Raw genomic sequence first — 24497 nt, 5'->3', positions numbered from 1 at the left:
CGTCTGGAATTAGTCAACAGAAAACACATAATCTTCCATCAAGATAATTCAAGACTGCATGTTTCTTTGATGGCCAGGCAAAAACTGTTACAGCTTGTCTGGGAAGTTCTGATTCATCCACTGTATTCACCAGACATTGCACCTTCAGATTTCCATTTATTTCAGTCTTTACAAAATTCTCTTAACGGAAAAAATTTCAATTCCCTGGAAGACTGTAAAAGGCACCTGGAACAGTTCTTTGCTCAAAAAGATAAAAAGTTTCAGGAAGATGGAATTATGAAGTCGCCTGAAAAATGGCAGAAAATAGTGGAACAAAGGGTGAATACATTGTTCAATAAAGTTCTTGGTGAAAATGAAGAATGTGTCTTATTTTTGCTTAAAAACCAAAGGCACTTTTTGGCCAACCCAATACCTACCACCTAGACTCCACCATTGACATTTTACAATTCTTCTTTTATCATTATAAAATGTTCTTCTCTAGTTCCAGTAATATTCCTTGTCTTGAAATCTAAGCCTCGAGGTAACTGAATTTCTTCTTATTCCTACCAACGGAGGAATACGTTTAACACTGTGTTTAAGCATAGTTCTATTGGCAGCTGTTGAATGAACCCTTGAGGATTATTATGGGCGTAGCTTTGTCAGGCAGACAACAAAACAAATAATTCTCAAATGTAGAAACAAAGCTATGTGACCTCTTGGAGGGTGAGTTGATGAGGTACCAAAGTGGTGACTACTAACTTAAGAATTTTGCAAAGGCCGATCTGGGAGGTGTCCTGATCACTAAAACCATATGGGGAAGATTTAGTCCTGTGATTTATTGAGATAACTAGATAAAAATTAATGGAGGGGATTGCTCCAAGAGGTGTAAGTATGTTGTTGGATGTAGTCCTGTCCTTGCTTGCTGATTTTCTTTGCTTAATTAATTAATTCAGGAAGTGTCTGATTGACTAATTGTATATCCTTAATTTTATAGTTGGCATTGCTGATGAGATGATGTATGTTGAATTACTGTAAGAAAAACTTGCTTTGCTTTTGATTCCAATTCATCTTAATGATATATGTTCATGTCTTACTGGGTTTGAGCTAAATCATTACATTAGTGGAACTGCCGTCAGAGATTGCTATAAACATTTCCGTTACACTAATTGCCATGATTTAGTCCAATGTTATGAAAAAACTAAAGAGCAAAATGACCCTCTTATAGATATTTTTTTCTTAGAACATAAGAAACATACCCATAATTGGCTGACGACACAGTTTCTAATCTACAAAAATGGAATTTTAAAATAAAATGATGGCTGTAGTTTGACACGAAGGTGACATATTTGATTTTAAGAATGTTATCATTTATGTTCCTACATTCATGAGTTGCAGTTATTGTTTGTTGTTGCTTTTTGACCTGTGGAACTATGTTGAAGACTTAAATAAGATCCAAAGACCAAGATTTGTATTGGGAAGCGCCCTTATGCTGCAGTAATTCTTCCTTAGTTAGAACCTTTTTCGTGGACATACAGGAACTCATCAGAAAATATAAGAAAGGTCACTTCCAATGCCTTTGGAAGCATCCAGAAATTGGTAGAACATAAATCTCAGTTAATAATCTATTAAGCCTGGCAAGGTGAGCTTGGATGTTGGGGACTGACTGAAATATTGAGAGATGTGTTGATTATAGTTAGGATTTTGCAGCCATCAGAGATTATCTATAATCTGGATAAATGTGATTGGATGTGTGCATGCATAAATAGAGAAGGGTCTATAAAATAGAAGGGTCTCTGGTGTTCCATTTGATGCGCCCTCATTCACTGTGCCTGGGGCTTCAAGTCTAGAGACCCTTTATTTTACTCTCTTGAGAGACTAACCTCCCAGGCATCTGCTGGGGCTGGGAGGGGTGGCTGTCCAGGAGCCTATAGAAAAGAGGGAACACTGGGGTCTAACTGCTCCTCACACAGCTTTTCACTAATCTGCCCCTTCACCCCACTTCCAAGGGTATCTGATGCCATAGAGTTATGAGCTTTTTGAACACTTGACTGTGTGGATGAGGTGGGTTCTTGGCTTTCATCACTGCTGACTTAGAATTCAGCTTTCCAGATCTGCTAAGTCAGACACCGCTTGTCCATCTGTTTCCCAGCTTCCCACCTTTTATTTTTGTTGTCTCCCCTTTATTTTCCCTGTCCTTGTAGGTTTATCTGTTTTTGTTTGTTTGTTTTAAATCTCTTTGCCGTAGTTTTAGTGGGATTTAGGGGAGAGAGTTAAATTAGATATGCTTGTGCCATCTATCACATTTCCAGTCATTCATTCATTCTTGAGAGTCTTCACATGCCAGGGCTTGATTGAGTGCTAAGATTTAAAACATGGGAAGACAAAGTCTTTGACACCAATTAGTTCAGTTTTATGGGAATTGGGAGGGCCAGCCAGGTTACTAATATGCCACCAAGCTCCTAGAATGGATTGGTCGTTGCTAGAGGTGGGGGTGGGGTGTGGGAGAAATGGATGAAGTGTTTTTGTGTTTTGTTTTTTTAGTTTAAATAAATTAAATGAAAATAAAATACACAGTGATAATTGCACATCAGAGGTCTGTGTCAGGTTCAGTGGTAGTGTGGGATAACAGTTAGGCACTGTTTGGTGTGAGTCCTTGGATGGAAAAGTGGGAGAGGGCATTCAAAACAGAGAGAGGAGCATGTCGTTCGGTAAGCCTAGGGTACCTTGGGGTGTCTGGCCTTGGGCGGCTCCCTGACCCGATGGACCCTTGCCATACTGCAGTGTCCTAGGACTGCTCCCCTTTCTGGTCCCTGAAACCTGATTCCATCAAGCTCTCAGCCTCTCCTGGCTTTGCTTCCTGACACCTTTTTTCCTTTGGACTTGATGCTTTTCTTGATAGTCCCAGGAATGCTCTTGGCTCTTTTTTTACTGAGATGGTTGATAGCCACCTGGCCACACGGCTTCTGGTCCCCTGTGATATATTCCTTTCCCAAGTGCGGAAGGCCAAGAACCCTGCCCCAGCCTTCCATAACTCCCTGCCTTCCAGGAAGAGACAACAAGGTTAGTACCTCAACTAGGAAGCAGTGATCAAGGTGCTTTGAGCTGGTCATGGTCACTGTCAGTCCTGCTACTTAAAGACTATGAGGAGAAGGAAAATGCTCCATCTGTGTTGCACCCTATTGGAAGTTCTAAGTCAGGTCGACTGAACCCCAAAATGTTACAACTCTGTAGCCCAAGAATTCGCAGAGCCTGGAACTGAAAATTGAATTGATTTAGAGCAACTTTCTCTCCAGGGCAAATACAAGCTGCCTAGAGCCTGAATAAGACCTGGGGCCACGAGACCCTCTACTGAGTGCTCAGGGCTGCTAGACTTCTCCAGCCTCAGGCCACTGGCTGAGTCTCACTTATCATGCAGACACCTTCTTTGCTTATGCTGAATAATTTTCCAGGGGACCCTCTTGTTTTCCTTGCATTCTGGATCTTCCACCCTCTACCCCTGGGCCAGGTCCTCAGCATTTCACACCATCAGATGTCGCTGTATTTGCCTGAACTCGCCAGCCCCTCAGCTCTGTGAATCAGTGGGAGCACAGGTGTATGGCAGAAGGAGCCCTGGACGCTGCCTGACTCACCCTTAATGAGATAGCCAACTTAGAGTCACCTTATTATACAGATGTTTGCATTTCAGGTTTGAGTTTCTGTTGTAATGGCTTGCTTCCCTCCTTCGTAAAGGAATCAAAGAACACATGGGAGAGTACTTTTTAAAGTAGAAACCCTTGTAATCACATTCCAGTCCCACAGAGAATTTTCTATTAGTGCTAATGTTTCCTCTTTGCTTCCTTTCCCTTTCATATTCCGGCATGCCAGAGCATAGAGGACCAGGGTCAGGTTCAACTTCCTTGTTTTCTCTGTTTCAAGTCCAGTTAAGAGGAGAGGATCTTGCATACTGAGTGCCTATTCCATTTTCCCCCTCAGAAGTTCTCTGGAAGCAGAGCCAAAACCTAGCAGCAGAAGGCAGTCGATTTATTCTAACATATGCTTCATGTAACTTGAGATGCTGAAAAACTCCAATAGCTGCACTGAGTTGAACACAGTCAGCAAATCCCATGGTCACCCAACATGTGTAATCTAGTTGAGTGGATTAGTCAACCTGGGACTAGGCACCTTCATGCATGAATATGGGGATGGGTTGCCAAGATACCTTCAAGAATGTCCTATGTGTCTATTGAAGCAGGAATCCAAAATTAGAAAAATGCAAATGGCTGTGGTACGTGCACGCAGTGGAAGGATGGGCTCTTGCCAATTCAGCTGGCTCACCTCTAAAGCCCAAGGCTGTGGTTTCCATGAAGGAAGGAAGCTATGGGGCCGAGTACTGATTAGAACAGGAAAAAAGCATTCCAATTGTACAGAGCTACTGTTAAGTCCTTTGGAAGGAGTTGGTGTGCAGTCTAAATGGATAATAAATTGGTGAAAGGACGTGTGTCTGGAAAATAACAGTTCTGATATGACTTACACCCTCTGAGTAGTGAAGAATCGTTAGACCTGCAAATGTTTCATTGGCTTGAACCTGCTCTAAATGATACCATTTCATTCTTTCTTTAACTCCTAAACTCGTAGAACATGGGCACCCACCTGGAGCAGATATTGTCAGATTCCCAAATGAATATAATACTCTATTTCACCCCATCCCTAAATTTACATACAGGCTAGAAAGGAGAGTTCCATTTGGGATTCTGCCTGCATTTCTTTAATTCTTCTGCTAAAGTTTTTAAGTACATGCAGTAGAATCTGCTCTGCCCTAACTCCAGGGATAGACTTGCAGATTTTTTCCCAGGAATGTTTTGATTTCAAGTAGATTTGATATAAAAAAAATCATCTCAATTCTGTGGTGTTTTCATTTGGAGGGAGAATTCAATTTCACTATTATGAACCCTGGGTCTTAGCAGGGGTTCCTGTTCATTCTCTCTGTCCTTCATTCCACATCCATGAATGGGGAATGACTGCACAGACCATGGTGTTGTGTGGATGAATTCCACCCTTCTTCTCGGGAGGTGTTTCCTATGGAGGGCCATTAACACCATCATTCAGGGCACTCTACAAAACAAGTCAGAGATAAAAGAAAAATGATTCATGTCAGAAGTCTATCTTCAAAATACAATCTTTGAGGAAAGAGAATTGCCTGTGGTCAAACTCTGTTCTATAGGAGTACAGAATTTCAGCTTTATTCATCCCATATTCTGTGTAAAGGCCTGAAAAGGAAGAGTCCTTGATGATTCTTTTGCTTGAATTACTGCCTTAAAAATTGCAACTATAATAAATACCGGCAAATTCCTTGCAGGGATAAGTGACTGGTCAATTACTTTGTAAATCAGAGCCGACACATGGAGTTATTCACTCAGACAACTTATTTACTGTAAGTTTTCACTTATTTGTGCAGTTTCTATTTGCTATGCAATGTAGTGTTAAGACTGGCCATTAATATAAGGTACATCTCCTTTCTTTGACAGAAATTGTTGAAACTGATTTCAACAAACTCTTAGTGGAATTCTACTACCATCAGACGTGTTCTAAGACCTAAAGAATCGAAGATTTGAAAAGTCATCGTTCCTGTCCACTAAGAGCTGACAGTTTGGAGGAAGGTAGACATGTATGCAGATGATTTTCTATCATGTGGCCAGTGCAGCTCTAGACGTACACCAGGACCTGTGGGATGCTTAGCTGGCCAGCACGAGTCAGGAGAGGCTCCTTGAAGAACAGGACCCACGTGGTAAATATTTCTGTCTGTACATTTGGGGGGGTAGGGGCGGTTTAAATTACAAAAATGATCCATGTCCAGTTGAACAGTGCCTAAATGTGTAAAGGAAAAGTGACATGTGGTGACTCTTACAGGGCAAGTGGCTCTGGGACTCCTCCCAACCAGGGTGGATTTAGGGTGGGAGAGATGTGAATGTGTTTTACAGGCTGAGGGGAAGAAGTTAGGGAGAGCGAGAGCGAGAGTGAGGGAGAAGGCAGAGAGGGAATAAACAGTGGGCCAAGACCTAGGAGAGCAGGGGTTCTAGGGTTATGAGGACAAGTTATGGATTGGCCTTGAGCAGGTACAGGATCAACTCTGCCAGATCAACCCCTCTGAGATTGGCAGGAAGGGTGACTGTGGTTGTCAATGAGTTGTAGGTGTGTGTCAGTGTATGTGTATGCATATGAGCACACACAGGGTAGTAAGTTAAGGTAGGTTGCATCTGCTTGTTATACTATCTCTTATGGACTGAATGTTTGTGTCACCTGCAAAGTCATGTTGAAATCCTAACTTAACCCCATGTGATGGTATTAGAAGGCGGGGTCTTTGGGTGGTAATTAGGTCATAAGAGTAGAGTCTTCATGAATGAGATTAATGACCTTAAAAGAAGAGATAAAAGAGAGCTTGCTTCTTGCTCTCTGCTCTTCAACCTGTGAAGATACAAGGAGAAGATGGCCACCTGCCAACTGGGAAAGTGAGTACTCACCAGACACACTTGATCTTGAACTTCCAAGTCTCTGGAACTGTGAGAAATAAATGTTTGTTGTTTAAGCCTCTCAGCCTGGAGTAATTAGTTATAGCAGCCCCAACTGACTAAGACACTATCCAACATTCATTGAACAAATGTCTGTCAATTGTCTACTATTTACCAAACACTATTCTAAGCACTGGGGATCAGCATGAACAGATTAACTGAAGTCCCTGCCTTATAAGGGCAGAGCTGGAAGTGTGCCCTTTGGGAATGAGGGACCCAGTGATAGCTGTAGCATATGTGTTGATGAGGTTGTAGCATCGACCGCACAAGGCTAAACATCTCGTGATCTCTAACATCTGCTAATTTGTTGTAAGATTCATTGTCCTGGCCATGACCTCTCTTTCTAAGGACTGCCCTCACCCACCCGTGAGGATGGACCCAGAAGACATGTTTATATTATGTTGACCATGACCATTCCCCTGGCATAGTCAATTCAACAGGAATGGACACCTGGCCTAAGCTGGATCACTCAGATTTTTTTTTTCCCCTGGGAATTTAGAATTGATCCTGAGAGAGCTACTCTGGTTCTGCAATTGCTTTAAATAAAGATATGTAAATTCAGGAACTGTGAGTGTGGCCATGCTTGCCTCTGTGTATAGAGAAGCATCAAAAGGCAATCTATGGAGAAAAAGAGAATTAATTATGACAGGAGTGCAGAGAGAGGCAGGGATGAAAGGCCATTTAGCCTGAGAGAGGGAGAGGAAAACGGGAGAGGGAAGAGGGGAGAGAGGAGAGGGGAGAGGGAGTGCAAATTCATTTGTTTACCCAACAATGATGTGAGTTCCTACTCTGGTTAGGTACTGTTTAGACACTGGGGATACTATGCTGTCAGGACAACAATCTACCTCCCTTGAAGCTTGCATTCTAGATGGAAGGTGGACCTTGACTCTGGACAGCATTCTGATTCCTGGTCTGGGTCTGTTATGAGGCCCCACTCCATCTTCTGCCCCGGGATCCATCTCACTTGTTTCTTATGATAATCCCTCTTCCCCCACCATTGTGCCTTAGCTTGTTTGAGTGGGTCTCTATTACTTGTGCCAGAAGAATCTTGATCAAATAGAAATTTGCCTTTTTAAAAAAACATTTTCAGTCATCCACAGCCGGAAATTGGAAAGAAATCTGTTCAGATGGTCATAAGATTCCAGCTCTGTTCTGCTTTACGTCAAGAGCTACCTTTTTGTGGATGACGATAAATCTGTACAGCCAGAACTAGCAGCAACTTGTGGCAGTTCTGTAGCAAAGCAGGCTAATTATATTTATTTATTTATTTATTTTAAAATTATATTTATTTTATTATGTACCATGAATCGCGTGAATTGATTAAAAATTGTTTTGTGGAATGCCTAATTCCTCATATTGATTTTCAGTCCTATTTTTCTTTCAATTCATAAAGGGAATTTCTTCCCAACGGTACAAAGGATATGATCTATCATCCCCTCTCCCCACTGTATCTCTGGACTGTATGTCAGGGTAGACATTTTTCCTGGTATTTCAGAGACAAGCTAAGGCGAAGGAAGGTAATTGTCAATCACGTTGTTTCCTAAAATCAAGACCAAGACTTAGCTCAACATTGCCTAGGTCCAAGGAGGTCTGTAAGGATTATTGCAATTAGATTTAGCTTGAAATATGTAATTAATACTTGAGCAGATGATGAAATCAGTTATCATTTTCATGCATTTAATTATAAAAACGTTTCATAAAATAATGTTTTTTAACTTCCTTCATGCACATCTTCTCAAAAACAGAAAACACGGATCAACTAGCTGGCAAATCATTCTGGTCCCTAGCTTAAAATTTTTAGGAGAAACTACAGCGTTGAAAGCTACAGTGGACAAACATAACTATTAATCCTGAATCCCTGATATGTGGGAAGCATTAAACTTTCAGAGAACCTTAAAGCTTGATTTTTTTTTTTTTTAGTGAGAATTGATATAATTTAAATTTTTTCTAATGGCCCATTAAGAGTGAATTTTTCATTTTACTGACGATCCGCTGGTCAACTAGGGAGGACATTATTCTTTTTAAAAACTCTGAATCCAAAAAATCATACATATTTCAGGGATATCTATAAATTTTATGAGTCCATTTTAGTAGTGTTCATATCAATATCATTAACAAACTTCAAAGGCAGAAAAGATTCTTTGCAAGTGGAATTTTGGGGTCAGCAGTAAAGCTGGGCCTAAGAATTAGCTTTCTCATTTTATACCAAAGATTTTATTCTAGCAGTATTTATTCCGTCAACCTCCAGAAATGAAGGTGGAATTTAGTCTAATTTGAAAACTTTTCATTATAAAAATTTCAAAGATATACAAGGAGAATGATGAGATAATGAATCCTCACATATCCATCACTTAGCAGTTGTTCACATTTTGCCATGTTTGATTTACCAGTCTTCTTTTCTGCTGAAATAGTCTAAATTCCAAACATTGTGACTTCACTCTCAAATACTTCAGTATACATCTCCATACAAATAAGAATTTTCTTATATAAACATTAGGCCTTTATGGCTCTCCAGCAATAATTCCTTTGTGTCATTCAATATCCTATCCATATTCAATTTTCCCCAATTGTCTTCTCAATTTTTTTAGTAGTTGTTTTGTTCAAATAGGGATCCAAAAAAGTCCACATGTTGTATTAGGTTGCATATCTTTTAAGTCTCTTTAAATCAAAAATTGAGAGCAAACCACTGCCATCTAATTCATGCCATTGACTTAAACAGCTTGGTTGTCCTGTAGAATTGTACACATTCCGGATTTGTCTGCTGTCTTCCTCATTATGCCATTGGGTTTGTTCCTGTCTTTTGTTTTCTTTTATTTATAAAAGCTTTAATATATTTGGGTGAAGGATTTTGGGTTTTACCTCATATTGCATCATGTCAGGAGAGCACATATCTGTGTATTTCAAAATGCCAAGATTGATCAATGGGTTCAGCTGGTGTCAGCAGACCCTTCCATTATAATGTTGTGGTTTTCCTCTTATAAGTAGAAGTAATCAGCCACAAATATCTGCTTCTTCATTGGTCCTTCACTATTAGCATCCATTGCTGTTTGTTGACTGAATCAATTATTATGTTAGGGGTTACAAAATGGTGATTTTATAGTTTTCTCTTTCCTTTACTGTGTATTAACTGGAATTCTTTTTTAAAAAAGATTTCCCTCATCAACTAGCACAAATTGGTTACTCTGAAACATAGTTCATATAAAAAAGACAGAATAAAGGCTTAAGTCTTTCCTTTAATTGAAAGTTTTCAGAGTAATGGTCCATTGTTTTTGTTTTTGTTTTTTTTAATGCAACTCTTCTGCGTGTGGGTTTTTTTTTTTAAATTTATTTATTATTTATTTTTAGCTGTGTTGGGTCTTCATTTCTGTGTGAGGGCTTTCTCCAGCTGTGGCAAGTGGGGGCCACTCTTCATCGCGGTGTGCGGACCCCTCACTATCACGGCCTCTTGTTGCGGAGCACAGGCTCCAGACGCGCAGGCTCAGTAGTTGTGGCTCACGGGCCCAGTTGCTCCGCGGCATGTGGGATCCTCCCAGACCAGGGCTCGAACCCGTGTCCCCTGCATTGGCAGGCAGATTCTCAACCACTGCGCCACCAGGGAAGCCCCTGGTCTACTGTTTTTAAGCATTGGCCACTGAAGTTGCTTAATCAGTAGTACCTGTGATATCATTAAGAGAATGGTGAAATACTCAATCCCTGGGCCAAAATCCTGTATGTCAAGAATGGACTTTGCACGAAGACTACATCTCTACGTAACAATAGAGGAGAGGGCTGTTTGTAGGTGCCTGAATGTAGGTACCTAGAATGAACTATTCATTCTGAAAGGTTATGGAGGTAAAATTCTTTTTTTTCACCCTTAAGCTCATAATTATTTGATTTTTTTCCTCTTCACTTTTCAATTACAAAATTTAAAAAATCAATTTATGCTGTTCATAGTGTACACAATACCTGTATAGAAAAGAGAGACACAGAAGCTAAGGGGGAAGAGTAGGGGTGTGGAAATGAAGATTCTTAGAAACTTTTCTGGGCCCCAAATGGTTCACAGTTTAAAGAATGTTCTGTAAACAATGGGCCATATTCCAGTCCGCTATTTCAAATATTTTACTTTGAAAGAGAGTGTAAATTAGAACATTTCTTCAGCCATTAAGTGTAGTGTCAATGTTATATAACAACAAAATAGTCTTATCTAGTTATTTATACTTCTACTGACATCTATAGAGCATCCAGAGTTTGGCATTTCCTCTTATAAATGCTCACTGTTTTCTACTATATGGAAGTGATGTGACAGTTTTTGTAATTCCAAGAGTCAAGATTTCATGGGAAATTTTCCTGTGGCGAAGGCTTTTTGCATTCCAAGATGTTTGCCAGGAAGTTTATCTGTCTCCATGCATTTTGTTGACAATTGCCTTCTTAGCAGATGACAGGTGTGACCCCTCGTGAAACCCTGCCTCTTATCAAGTTTATTAAAGAGCTCTGCCAGTATCTTATCAGTAGGACTGTAGCAAACATCAAAACATATCTAGTTGCAAGGATTACTATTTGCATTGAACATGACGGCTCAAATGATTACGTGACCGGCTATCCAAGCTACAGGAAAAGCATGTTGTGGCCTCCTCCTGAGCGCAGGGAAGTGAACAGGAAATCATTCTCTTCCTTGAGAATTGTAAGTAAGGTGCATGTGTTCAGTCTGGAAAGGTATTCCTTTTCCCTTGGACTAATCATGGCAGAAGCTATGGTCTGTGGAATCAGGGCACAGTGCCGATGGGGAGGCAAAGGGTAGCTAGCCTTCTGTCTCTTTTTTATTTTTTGCAAATTTGATAGTCGAACTACACTCTTAACTCTGGTATTCATTCTTACTTTTTTAAAGGCAGAAAAGAAATACGGCTTGGTGATCTTTAGAGACTTTTAAGAGCACTTAAAGGTTGTAATTGTCATGGCAACATGGAGAAAAATAACATTTTGTTGTATTGATATAGTACATATCCTGGCGTAGCATGGCTCCCAACTGGAGCCTAAGCCACGTCCACGAATGGGAATCAGAAATATTCAGTCATTCCTGGAGCTCCACCATCACCTCCCCTGCGCCCTCTGCCACTGCTGTGGCCCTCCAGAGGCAAAAGCCACATGGCACAGAGGTTACAGTGGTGGGTTCCAGAGTCGCAGTACCTGTAATCTGACTTTAGCACTTAAGGACTGTGTGGCCTTGGCAATTTACTCAGCTTTTCTCTACAGATCAGATTCTTCATCTCTATAGAAAAGATCCTAACAGTTGTTAGTTATTGACAGATTCAAATAAGACAATAGGTATACAGTGCTTAGAGTACAGCTTAATCCTTAGTGAGCACTAGATCAACGTTGGCTTTCCTTCTTTTTCCATTGTTGTTGTTGACTGGTGCGGGTGAACAGGCCAAGAGGTGATATACACAAGGTTTGCTTGGGCTTAAATTCTGATGCTGGCACTTCCTGAATGCATGGCTGCAGACAAGTTTCTAAATCTTTCCATGCCTTGATGTCCTCATCTGTTGAATGGAGATTATAATAGTACCTATCTCATAGGGCTGTGCTGATGATCAACTGATTAAAAATGTGTAAGGCCTTTAGAAGAGTTCTGGCAATATTTGGCACAGAATAAATATTAGCTGATGTGACTAGGGTTTTTGTAGCAGTTGTGTGAAGAAGTAGGGCCAGGGGGAGGAGATTGGGAAGATGGTACACAGAATAATGTGTGCCTGAACCTTAAGGAGATGGATGCTAGAGGCAGATGTCACAAGAGTAATTTTCTTTTGGGGACCAAGGGACAAGGTATAGCACAAAGGGGAGGGGCAATGCACCACTCTTGCTGGAGCGAGGAGAGACTTTAGTGACTTGAAAACCGCAGAGAATATGGTGCTTGTTTGGTGCCTGGGAACCTGCAGGGCGCCGCTGATGACAGCAGTGCACCTGGGGGGCAATGGTGGCACCTGGCAAGAAGGGGTTCAGTGACAGCAGAGCCCTGGCACTGAGAGGAGCTGAGCAGAACAGGGCTCAGAAAATGGCGGTACCGCATGTCACAGGGAGACACCATCTGGAGACTTCTAGAAGTCTCTGGGATAGAGGAGGTTCGGGGTCTGGGGAAAGGGCCAGAGTGTATGAAGCACAGTCGGCACTCCACTGTGGCTTTCACTGTGAGCTTCACTCACTCACTCACTCAGCTCTTTGGTGAGGCCTGGGCTATGCTAGGGAGCCATCCAAGCTCTAGGTAAACTCCCGAGTAACCAGCGTTTTTGTTGGCTTAGTAGCTGGGGAGGAAGGCATGTGGTAAGGAAATCGGATCATTTATTTACAAACATCGAATCCAGAACCGCAGAGGCTGGAATGGAAGCAATGTAACTGCATGGGGTGGGCGGATGAACCTCCAAGGGTCTAGCCGTGGGTCATGAAAGGTGCTCGGAGGTGCCTTCACTCAGTCATTTAGCAAGGATTCACTGAGTGCCTACTGTGCGCTGGGCACTGTTCAAGGAATCATTGTGCGTCAGACATAATGCCTGCCTCTCGGGCCTTCACGGTCTGTGGGAAATGCAGATTAATAAGCAATTAAATATAGTGTGAAATTCCTAGGCCACAGAATATGTTCAGCTTTAGTAGAAGCTGCTAAACATTTTTTCCAAAGTAGTCATACCAAGTTATACTCCCACCAACTGTGTCTGAGGGTTCCCATTGCTCCACATCCTTGTCAACACTTGGTATTTTCCATCTTTTTCAAATTTTGCCGTTCTGGGGTGCATATAGTAGTATCGTATTACGGTTTTAATTCGCATTTCCCGAATGACTTAATGAAGTTGAGTGCATTTTCATATGCTTGTTTGCACTTTGGATATCCTTTTTTGTGGGTGATGCGCTTTTTTCAAGTACAAAAACCCCAAGTGCTGCTTGCATGGGATGTCCATTTAGCCTGTGAAGGTCAAGAAGCCAGTGTGGCTAGAGCAGAGGGAGAGAGGGAGAGAGCAGTAGGAGAGCAGGCCGGAGAGGAAATGGGTGGAGCACATTGTCTGGTGGGCCCTGTAGGAGTGTGGTTTATATTCTGAGTGGAGAGCTTTGGGCAGAGAGTGGCATGATCAGACTTATGTTTTAACACAATCATTGTGCAAGGCAGAATAATGGACCCAGAGATGTCCATGATGTAGTCTGCAGAACCTGTGAATATATTACATGGTAAAGGGGAAGTAAGGTTGCAGATAGGATTAAGGTTGCTAATCAGGTAACCTTGAGATGGGGAGATTATCCTGAATTATCTGGATGGGCCCAGTATAATCACAAGGGTCCTTATAAGTAGAAGAAGGAGACAGGCAAGGAAAAGCCAGAGGGGCGATGGTGTGAGGACTCAGCCCACTATTGCTGGCTTTGAGAGTGGAGGAAGGAGGCCATAAGCCAAGGAGTGCAGGGGGTGGGATGAGGCTGGGGTGGGCTCTAGATGCTGGGAAAGGCAATAAAGTGCACTCTTCCCGAGAGCCTCCAGAAGGAACACAGCTCTGTTGACACCTTGATTTTAAACCAATGGGAGTTCTATTTTTAGTTTTTTAAGGACCCTCCATAGTGTTCTCCATAGTGGCTGTACCAATTTACATTCCCACCAACATTGTAGGAGAGTTCCCTTTTCTCCACACCCTCTCCAGCATTTGTTATTTGTAGACTTTTTGATGATGGCCATTCTGACTGGTGTGAGGTGGTACCTCACTGTAGTTTTGATTTGCATTTCTCTAATAATTAGTGATGTTGAGCAGCTTTTCATGTGCTTTTTGGCCATCTGTATGTCTTCTTTGGAGAATGTCTATTTAGACCTTCTGCCCATTTTTTGACTGGGTTGTTTGTTTTTCTGATATTGAACTGCATGAACTGTTTGTATATTTTGGAGAGTAATCCCTTGTCAGTCTCTTCATTTGCAAATATTTTCTCCCATTCTGTGGGTTGTCTTTTTGTTTTGTTTATGGTTTCCTTTGCTGTGCAAAAGCTTTTAAGTTTAATTAGGTCCCATTTTTTTTATTTTTGTTTTTATTTTCATTACTCTAGGAGGTGGATCCAAAAAGATATTGCTGCAATTTATGTCAAAGAGTGTTCTGCCTATGTTTTCCTCTAAGAGTTTTATAGTGTCTGGTCTTACATTTAGGTCTGCAAGGCTGGCAGACCCCACCCCACCACAGAACTACCATATGATCCAGCAATCCCACTCCTGGGCATATATCTGGAGAAAACCATAATTCAAAAAGATACACGCACCCTAATGTTCATTGCAGCACTTTTTACATTAGCCAAGACATGGGAGCAACCTAAATGTCTATCGACAGAGGAATGGATAAAGAAGATGTGGTACACATATACATGGAATATTACTCAGCCATAAAAAAGAATGAAATAATGCCATTTGCAGCAACATGGATGGACCTAGAGATTATCATACTTAGTGAAGTAAGTCAGACAGAGAAAGACAAATACCGTATGATATCACTTATATGTGGAATCTAAAAAGATGATACAAATGAACTTATTTACAAAACAGAAACAGACTCACAGACTTCAAAAACAAACTTATGGTGACTGGGAATTCCCTGGGGGTCCAGTGGTTAGGACTCTGCAGTTCCATTGCTGGGGGCACAGGTTTGATCCCTGGTCAGTGGACTAAGATTCTGCATGTCATGCAGTGTGGCCAAAAAGAAAAAAAAGAGAAAGAAAAAAGAAAAGAAAAAAATGAGAAAAATTTAAAAACAAAAAACTTATGGCTACCAAAGGGGAAAAGTCAGGGGGAGGGATAAATTAGGAGGTTGGGATTAACATATACACACTACTATATATAAAATAGATAATCAACAAGGACCTTCTGACTGTATAGCACAGGGAACTCTACTCAATATTCTGTAATAACCTATATAAAAATCTGAAAAAGAATGTATATATGTATATATATAACAACCACTTTGATATACACCTAAAACTAATACAACATTGTAAATCAACTGAACCCCAATATAAAATAAAAATTAAATTAAAAAAATAAACCAATGGGCTCCATTTTGGGCATCCAAACTCCAGAACGGTAGGATAATACATTTGTGTTGTTTTAAGCCTCTAAATTCATGGTAATTAGTTACAGCAGCGTTAGGAAATGAATACAATCGCTATAGCTGCTGTGTTGCGCATAGACTACAGGCGGTGGGCAAAGCAAGAAGACAGAGAATAGTTAAGGCCCACTGTGATAATCCAGGCAAGAGGTGATGGCAGCTTGGATCAGGGTGAATAAGAGGAAAAAGCTGTACTCTATAAGGCAGAAAGTAAACAAAAAACCCCACAGAGTATAGCTAACTTTTTTTAAAGTCCTACCATGTGCCAGGATGTACGCTAAGCCTTTTCCTTTTTTGTTTTTCATTTAATCCTCACAACAAAATGAGGTAGGTATACTATTGCCTACGTATCATATATGAGGATCGAAGGGGCTGTCACCTGCTCAAGGTATACAAAGGGGCAGCCAAGATTCAAACCCAGGCTCTAAGATACCCAATCTCTCTTGCTTTCCTTTTTGTTCTTCCCAAGTATGTAACAAAATTATGTTTAAATGTTCTCATTGAAGTGGTCTCAGCTGTGCCTCGGAGCATTCTTGAAAGGGTGGGCTGGAGGTAAAGCAAGAATTTCAAGGACCTCTGGGGGCATGTGAACCTCAGAACACATAGGAATTAAGTCTATGGGCCGTGGCTCCCTTCCAAGAGGGGTCCTTCCTCCATCATCAACTGTGCAGAATCTGGGCTTGATTTAACTAAAAAAGCCTCGGGACTCCCTGACAGCTGTAAACAACTAATTAGAATACAGCAAGATAGTTTCTGTACTTGAAGTTTGTGCAAAGAGCTAATCCAGGGATTGTTTTTCTGTCTGACATATTACAGCATACTCAAAGTACCTGATTATAAGAGGGTAAATGGTGAAACAGGCTTCACATGTCTACTTTCTGTGATAGTGTGAAAATTGCTTAATTAAGGCTTATTCATAGAGACTGATTCTGCGGGCCCCTTTGGAGTCAGGGTGGCTCATGGTTCATTCTACCTCTCTCAGTCGGACAGCAGATCTTGCACCTATAGTTGGGCACAGATGCTAGAACCGGCTGCTCAGCTCAGGGCAAGTGGGGATGTGTGGACAAGTTTGGCCTCCGAGGTGGGAGGCTGAGAGCCCACCGCTGACTCTTCCACTGATGGTCACCTTCATCTGCCCTCATGCATCTATTGCCTCTGCAGCTGGTCTGCAAGAGTTGCTGGGGAAGGTGCAGCTGGTCAGGGCTTTGTCCCCAATTTCTGAGCCCACATGCCAGTGGAATTCCCTCAGCTTTACCTGCTGGTGGATAACATGGTGATTTTGTGATACACCGAAGCTCTAGGCCGGGCCTGAGCCTGGTTCAGCCCCTAATTTTTCTAGTGTCATTTTCACTGCCCAGGGGGGGTTGATAACCTGTGTCCTTCCAAAGTAAGACCATTCTCAGCAGCTCCTTAGTTGTTTTTTGTTTTTATAATTTCTCTGAACAATCAAACTCCCAGTGATGTTTCTAGGATGGAAGCTTGCTACCCCTTTAGTGAACACTGACTGGCCTGGGCTTAGGCCCTTCACGGAGCATGTTTCATTTCGTTCTCACATTTCTGCATGGGTAGATATTATTGCTGTTCCCAGCAGTGACCTTGGTACGCGGGGAAGTCATCAGGTCTTCTAAGTCACATCCCTGATTTTATTATAGAAAAAGCGAGGCTTTCTCCAGAGAACTGGTGTCAATTTGACCGTGGTGTCAAATTACACAGGAGAAATACATTCTCCACTCCCCGTTAAGGTGCGCAGAAAGTCCGCTCTCCTAACTTCTTGCTATGAGTACCTTGAAGTAGAGACGAGGGAAAAGTTAGAATGGAGTGGGAGGAGGAAGATGGGCGTTTGTCTACGAAGGAACCAGTGTCTCTAAGGAAAGGAATGCAGAAACCTTCTGAGCTGTGTATGGAAGGCATCCTTCGACCCATTAAGGGAGACTAGAGAGGATACCAAATGGTGAACACATTGCCTGTATATCTCATTTGCTCATTCACAAAATTAAGTAATTATATCCTGGGGGGAGAAAGAGCTGCAGCATCAAATATGCAGTATGCATTTGATGTCACTACCGGTAGCAGATTGAGTTTAACAAGCCATATGGGCTGTAATTGTCTGAGTATGATTAATTCATAATGTTTGTTCATTTTATGCCTTATATTATGATTTGTTATTGTTTCATTTAATTACAACGCAAGTCCTTTTTCTAGCCATGATCAAGAACCCTTAGGGATCTTGATATTCCCTCAAATAAGAGCGAATAACATCTCAGTATTTCTGGACTTTATCTGGGACTTATTTCTATGGGTGCAAGTTCCATGCAAAGAGCAATGTGAACTTGGAGCAGACGGTGCATGCGTCCGTTGCCGAACTCCACTTGCAGCCTGAGGAAAACTTTATACTAAAGGTGGAAATAATAGCTTTCTGCTCAGTTTGTTGTAAATTCGAAATGGGGTGATTGAAGGCTGTAATGATCACTGCTGTTGGACGCCTCTGGGCTCCAACATCTGGCAAATGCCTTTACTAGCTGACAGCTGTTAGCCTTGGTATCACAGTGTGCTGCCCAGAGCTTTTGTTTTAAGTAGGCTGGGAATTGTGCTTGAAGTAAGTATCACTAGTTCATGTATCAAGACATTAAAGAGAGAGAGAGAGAGAAACAATTTTATTTTCTGGATTAACTTCACCTTGGTACATTTATTAAAAACAGAGCCTTTTGCATATTGTTATGGAAATGCTGCAGCCTCTACGTTCAAAACCCAAGGTTTTTATTACATTTTTAGCATGAGTTTAAATTAATATTCTAAGCCCTGTTTAGCCTCTGTCAGAGACAAATCCAAATTGCTAACAAGCACAAGATAAATTTAGGAAAATTGGCTTATGTCCTGAGATCAGGTTGAAGCTGAATCAGTAAAACTCATACAACAGAAAAGGAAACAATTTGTGTTCTGGAGATAACAAATTGAAGGGGTAACATTGAAAAGTATAGTACCTTGAATTGGAATAAGCAGTTTGTCTATTATTTTAAAGAATGGAATTTAAGAAATAATAATAATACAGGCAAGGTGTTTGGTGTAAATATTTCCATCACTAAGATTATGCTAAGGTACTTTAAATCTAAGTTTTCTGTGACTAATACCATTTAAATAAGAATAAAAGTAAAATTTGAAAAGAAAATTATTACTTGAGGTTTTAAAAATTTTTTAAATAGTTTTTTCTCTTATCATTTTTAAAAAATAATTAAAAGGTCATTTTTAATTGCTTTACCCAGATTTATTTATTTTCACATTTTAAAAACATTATTACTATATTTAAAGACTGTGGAATTTTGGCTTTTTTTTTTTTTTTGTAGAAGCAAAAGCTATTTTGATAAGGATCAGAGTGAGAAAGAGAGAGAGACAGACACAGAGATAGAGAAAGACAGAGAGAGAGAGATTGAGAGGGAGGCAGGCTTGGGTCTGTTGGCCAAGCATCTGCCATTTCAAGAACCAGGGTGGTTGGTAGAATTATGATCTGAAAAGAGTCAGCCTACAACTGTGTACTTTCCATGTGAAAATACAAGTGAGAAGCTTTGAGGTGAAGAAAAAAGAGGGGATAATGTCTGCTCCAGGAACTTTTCAGAGACAGAAGGCCTACTTTTAGAAGCAACAAGTAGAATCTCCTGGGAGAGTAGAAGTTGAGACAATTCTAATATCTGGAAATGCTTCCTCTTTGCTAGCTTAGAAGACGAAATGCTCACTACTCTGGTCTTCCGTGTCCTTGCCATGTCTACTACCAGAAACTATGTAGCTTTATGTCTTCCTGCTCTGTAAAAATGCCAAACCTTATCATCAAGGTGGATTTCCTCTAGATTGTTCTGGTCACTTGGTAGATGATGGTATTGAGGAAGAAGAAGATGATGATGATATTGAGGCTGATGATGATGGTGATGTTGAAGAAGATGATGGTGATGATGTTGAGGGGAATAGCTAACCTTAATTGAAATAGTAACAGATTATTTTTTAAAGAGCCTAGTATTTTAGATGCCCTTATAAGTGTTGATACACATTTAGAAACTCCACCAGTAAGACTGATAGCTCATATCAGCTACCTCCAGAAAGCAAATTTGATCATGTCCAGAGGTGATATATGAGTGAACGGATGGGTTGTTACAAGTACGTTAAAAACCAGAATCAAAGAAAAAGGAAAGATTAAATTCATTAGGTATATAAGAGCAACTGGCATGTGCTAAGCATCTTTAGTGCCTCCTTTCATTTAATCCTTATAAGAACTCCGTGAAGGAGGTGCTATTTTCATTCCTGTTTTACGGATACAGAAACTGAGGTTTAGAAAGAGTAAAGAACCTGCCCACGATCACACCACTATTAAGCGGTGAACCCAGAATTTAAACCCAGTCATCCTAAACTACAACGTCATCAACTCAACCACTATCAACAGAGACTTAGTGTTTGATTTTCGGCCAAAGAAAATTACTGAGGAAGTCATTGCTCTCTTGCCTCCTGACCACTCAAGTCATCACTAAGTTTCCCACCACCACCCCAGACCATCTTTCTTTATCCTGCAGCCGGGTCAGAACATGCAACTATATTTGTGAAAGCACAGGATGTTGCTTTAGCTATGAATAAGACATGGCAAAATCATAATTTGATATTATGATCTTGCAGGGAGCTAATGATGGATGTGAAATGAATCACGAGGGCAGCATGGCAGAAAATAAAGAAAGCTACCTGGAAGTCAGGGCAGGAACTCTGCCACTAACTGGCAGTGTGACCTCCATCAAGTCATATAACTTCTCTGGGACTCATTTTCCTCAACGATAACACAAGAACATTAGAGTAATTATGTCCGAGGTCTCTTCAAGTTACAACATATGAGGAAATGGGCCTTATTACTTTCATGCCATTGTTCTTATTAACATGCAAACACATTTCATTTTGAAACCCAGTCTAACAAGTATAATTTGATATAGCTGGAAAACAGTCAGAGGCAAATGGCTTTACCTATTAAGTTTTCCTTTATCCTAGACGGTCTAGGATTTGCCATTTGGAGAAGGGCTGGGGAGGCCTGGAAGTTTGCCAGTTCTCCTGAAAAAGGGTTGCAATGTGGTCATGCCAAGAACTCGAGTGTCAATCTGGACTCAATACTGTGTCTCTTGTTATTGTCTGCTCCTGCCAACTGCTGCTTTCTGCTCCAGCTGTTTGGAATCCAGACCTGGCACTATGAGGTCTGCCTTGGCATGCTGTGTGCATGTGTGTCTGTAGACTCAGTGTGACACGACGAAAAGGAGCAAAGGCAGAAGCCATATGTGGACCTTTAGCTTCTTCACCTGCTCACTGCCAAGCCAAATTCTAAATTTGCTTCTCCCCATGTGACCCAGTCCTGTCTTAGTCGCTTCTCAACACCTTTGGCTATGTTGTGACCACAAAACAGCCGGTGATGACAAAACAAAGAGTGTGTAGGCTGGTCAGTGATCTCACCAGGCTGGTGGCCCAGCATATGTAATGGTATAAATCTTTGCACATCCATGGAACTATGTGGGCATCTCCCACCTTCTGCTCTTTTGTATTTTGTCTCCTGGGTGAGCCACAAGGATTGAGACATTCGTGGTTTTACCAGTATACGTGTGGCTCCATCTCAGATTGGATGGCATCTGAGTGTTTCCATGGGGGGGGGGTGCATCAATGTACTTGGGCAGAGCCCAGAAACAGGGCCAGCTCAGAGGGTGTGTGCAGAAGCTGCTCGTAGATTAGTGATCGAAGTCACTCAAAGATCAGCCTAAGTCTTGCATCTATTACTGCTGCAGGTTGATCAGCAACATGGAAGATGGCCCACGGCTTTTCAGACGGCAGTTAAAACAGGGACAGCTTGGGTAGTCAGGAGAAAAATATGTATGGGCAATAATATGACCTATAAAATTGTGATGTAGGTTAGAATTTTTTCCTATCTTTTTATCCTTTTCTATCCATTCCCTTTAATTTTTTGTATAACTGTATCTTGGTACTATTTTACAAATTCTCAGATTCCCTAGTTACATTGCTGATTGTCTGAGCAAAGTTGTAACAGCTGTACATTCTTTCAGTCACTGTGACCAGGTGGCCGCTGGGAACACAGTGATAAGAAAGAAAGACCCAACTCCTACCCAGAGAACTTACATTTTAACAGGGACCACTCCAAATGGCCACAGTGAGGTGTGTTAAGCTCTATGGGAGGGAGTACCAGGAGGTGAATAAGAGAACACAGTGGGATCCGTGAGGAGAGTCTTTACCTGGTTCTACTGGTCACCCAACAATGCGCTGGGCATTAAGAAGTCTATGTAATGTGCAGGAGGTAAGGGGCTGCCCCCAGAGACCTCACAGCCTGGCTGAGGAGACCAGACTCACACATAAGAAACAGAACCATGGGGGGCCAAACTGGGAGATGCCACTTCTCAGCTGCATTTCCCAGAGGCAGTATTTGGGGTGTCAATAGTAGTCAACTTGCAATATTTGGGATCTGTTCTACTCATTTGATTCTAAATTATAAAATGGAACTCGTGGGGCTATGTGATCAGTTAGGACTTGTATCATTTTATAACTTAACTTTTTATTGGTGTGCCACTTTTCTTAACTAGCTGTTAAATTTATTGAGGGCAGAAATTATGAATTTTACTGCTTTGTGTTCCCTCTAATCTCCAGCCCATTGCTATCTATACAGTAGGCACTCACTAAACATTCAAGAAATAAGTACAAGACATTATAGTTTCTTATTGTCTTAGTGGAATTCTAGAGCATAAGAAAGATGAGAGGCTACAATTACCCAGGGAGTTGGAAGTTCTAGATTCATCTCTTGCTCTGCTGGTGACTGTTTTTTCTACGGATGCACCATCTATTATTCACGACCTTCCTTCACCCCGTTTGGAATGGGGATGCGTGGGTGTAACTCCGTCTGCTTATAACATTTTCAGTAGCAGGACAATCTCTTAAGCATTTGAGGGGATGGAGAATGACAGCAGACAGATGGGCCCACTGACAAGTGTGTCCCCTTGTGGTACTCCTGTCACAACTGAATTATTCTGTCATTTGTGCTGTCATCAAATCAGGCTGATCCAAGAAGTAGAAAGGAGAGCGTTTCTAGTGACTCAGTCACAGAGGGAAATGGCTCTGTGACATGTGTGTTTTCTGTGAAAGGGACTGGCTTTATGATTTTCTAAGGGTGGAGAAAGGGGCATGATGTATCAGCCTATGAATAAGTGACCTGCTTGTGATGGTGACAATATTTTGAATTACCTCCTGAGTTGGGTTTCATTTTATTTAAGTGGTATCTCTCTCTTGCATCCACCCACCTAAATGTAAGGAGCCCGGTTTGGGGGCGCAGGAGTCGTGCTGGATCACAGGCTTCTCTGGCTAAGCGTGCTGTCTTCATGTTGTGGGCACTTTCCTCCACCTGTACTTAGGCACCTCACCTGCCTACCTCCAATTAACCCTGAGAGTGGAGCAATGCTCTGCACATGACCAAAATGCATCCACCCCACATTGCTGGGTCATCCTTTGAGGACAGTTCCCTCAGGGTTCCAGGACACTCACGAACTCAAGGAGCCTCTTGGAGGGAAGAGCTCCCATAGCTGTACTTCTGTGATCAAACTTGCCTGTTATGTAAGTCTCTGGCACTTGACTGGAAAATTGTCTGTTGTGATTCCAGTCCCAGAGAGTGTGATAGCCTTGGGAAATGGGGGATGGAATGCATTAGGGCAGCTTTTAAGTCAATTCCAGAAAAAGTGATTTACTGAATATATTTAGAATCACATTTTGTTTTATTTTTAAACTGGGGAAATACAGTTGTTCTCCCATTGCTCATTACATTTCACATTTTGCTAAAGTTTTTCTAAATTATCCCAATAATTTCATTTTACTCATTTTCAACACATAGACTCGCTGTGAGTTGTCAAGATGATGTTCCCAATGCACAAAGGCTGTTTTGTTAATTAATTCAACAAATATTTGTTATGTACCTACTGCGTTCCAGGAGTCTGGTGATGAAAAAGTCTTAATCCCGACTTCTGGGAATTCAACTGTCATGCTAAGAGGACAGTAAAAAGCTATCCACCTGCTAAGGAGTAACTCATCGAACAGGGCATCTCAGCATCTGCTTGATGTTGCTGAGTAAGTGAGATGTGAGTGTGTGTGTGCGTGTGTGTGTGTGTGTGTGTGCACGCGCACCTGGGAGTATCTGAACATTACATTTTAGGGCTCAGTTCTCCCATGCTTTGAATTTGTTATATAATTATGAATAAATACTAAAGACATAAAAACAAAACCACCCATACCTACCTCACCTGATCCTACTGGCTTTGGGACACTCTTATTAATGGCAACAGTGAATTTACTATTTGTCTTCATTCTTGTGATCAGGTACTAGATGCTAAAGCCATTATTATGTGTTTTTTCAATTATAACTGAGACTGAAAATTAGCAACCTTATGGACCTCATTTTTGAGTATTTGAAAATGGTTTTTACTTTTTATTTGTGGAAACATTTGAATCTACGCAGGAATAAGGAGAATAGTAAAATGAAGTCTAGGTGCCCATCACCAGCCTCAAGAACTATCAACTTAAAGCTAATCTTGTTTCATCTATAATCCTCCCTCGTCTCTACCTCTTCCCACTTTGCCCTGGATTACTTTGAGGCAAATCTCAGACATGAATTTCATCTGCAGATCTTTTGGGGCTCACAGTGTTTGTTTTTATGTTGTAGAATGTTATCAGACAAGGAACATGCCCTCTGGTTTTCACATCCTTACCGTTCACATTGCTTTTACCAGCCTGTCCTTATTGCTATTACTTGCCTGCCCTTGCAAGCATTTGGGTTTGCAACCTCTAAATTTCCTATTTTCTTATCTGTTCCCCTCAGTCACGTTTG

The sequence above is a fragment of the Balaenoptera physalus genome (genome assembly GCF_965194825.1).
Source record: "Balaenoptera physalus genome assembly, chromosome: 6".
Lineage (NCBI taxonomy): Eukaryota > Metazoa > Chordata > Mammalia > Artiodactyla > Balaenopteridae > Balaenoptera > Balaenoptera physalus.
Note: the sequence above shows the minus strand (reverse complement) of the source record.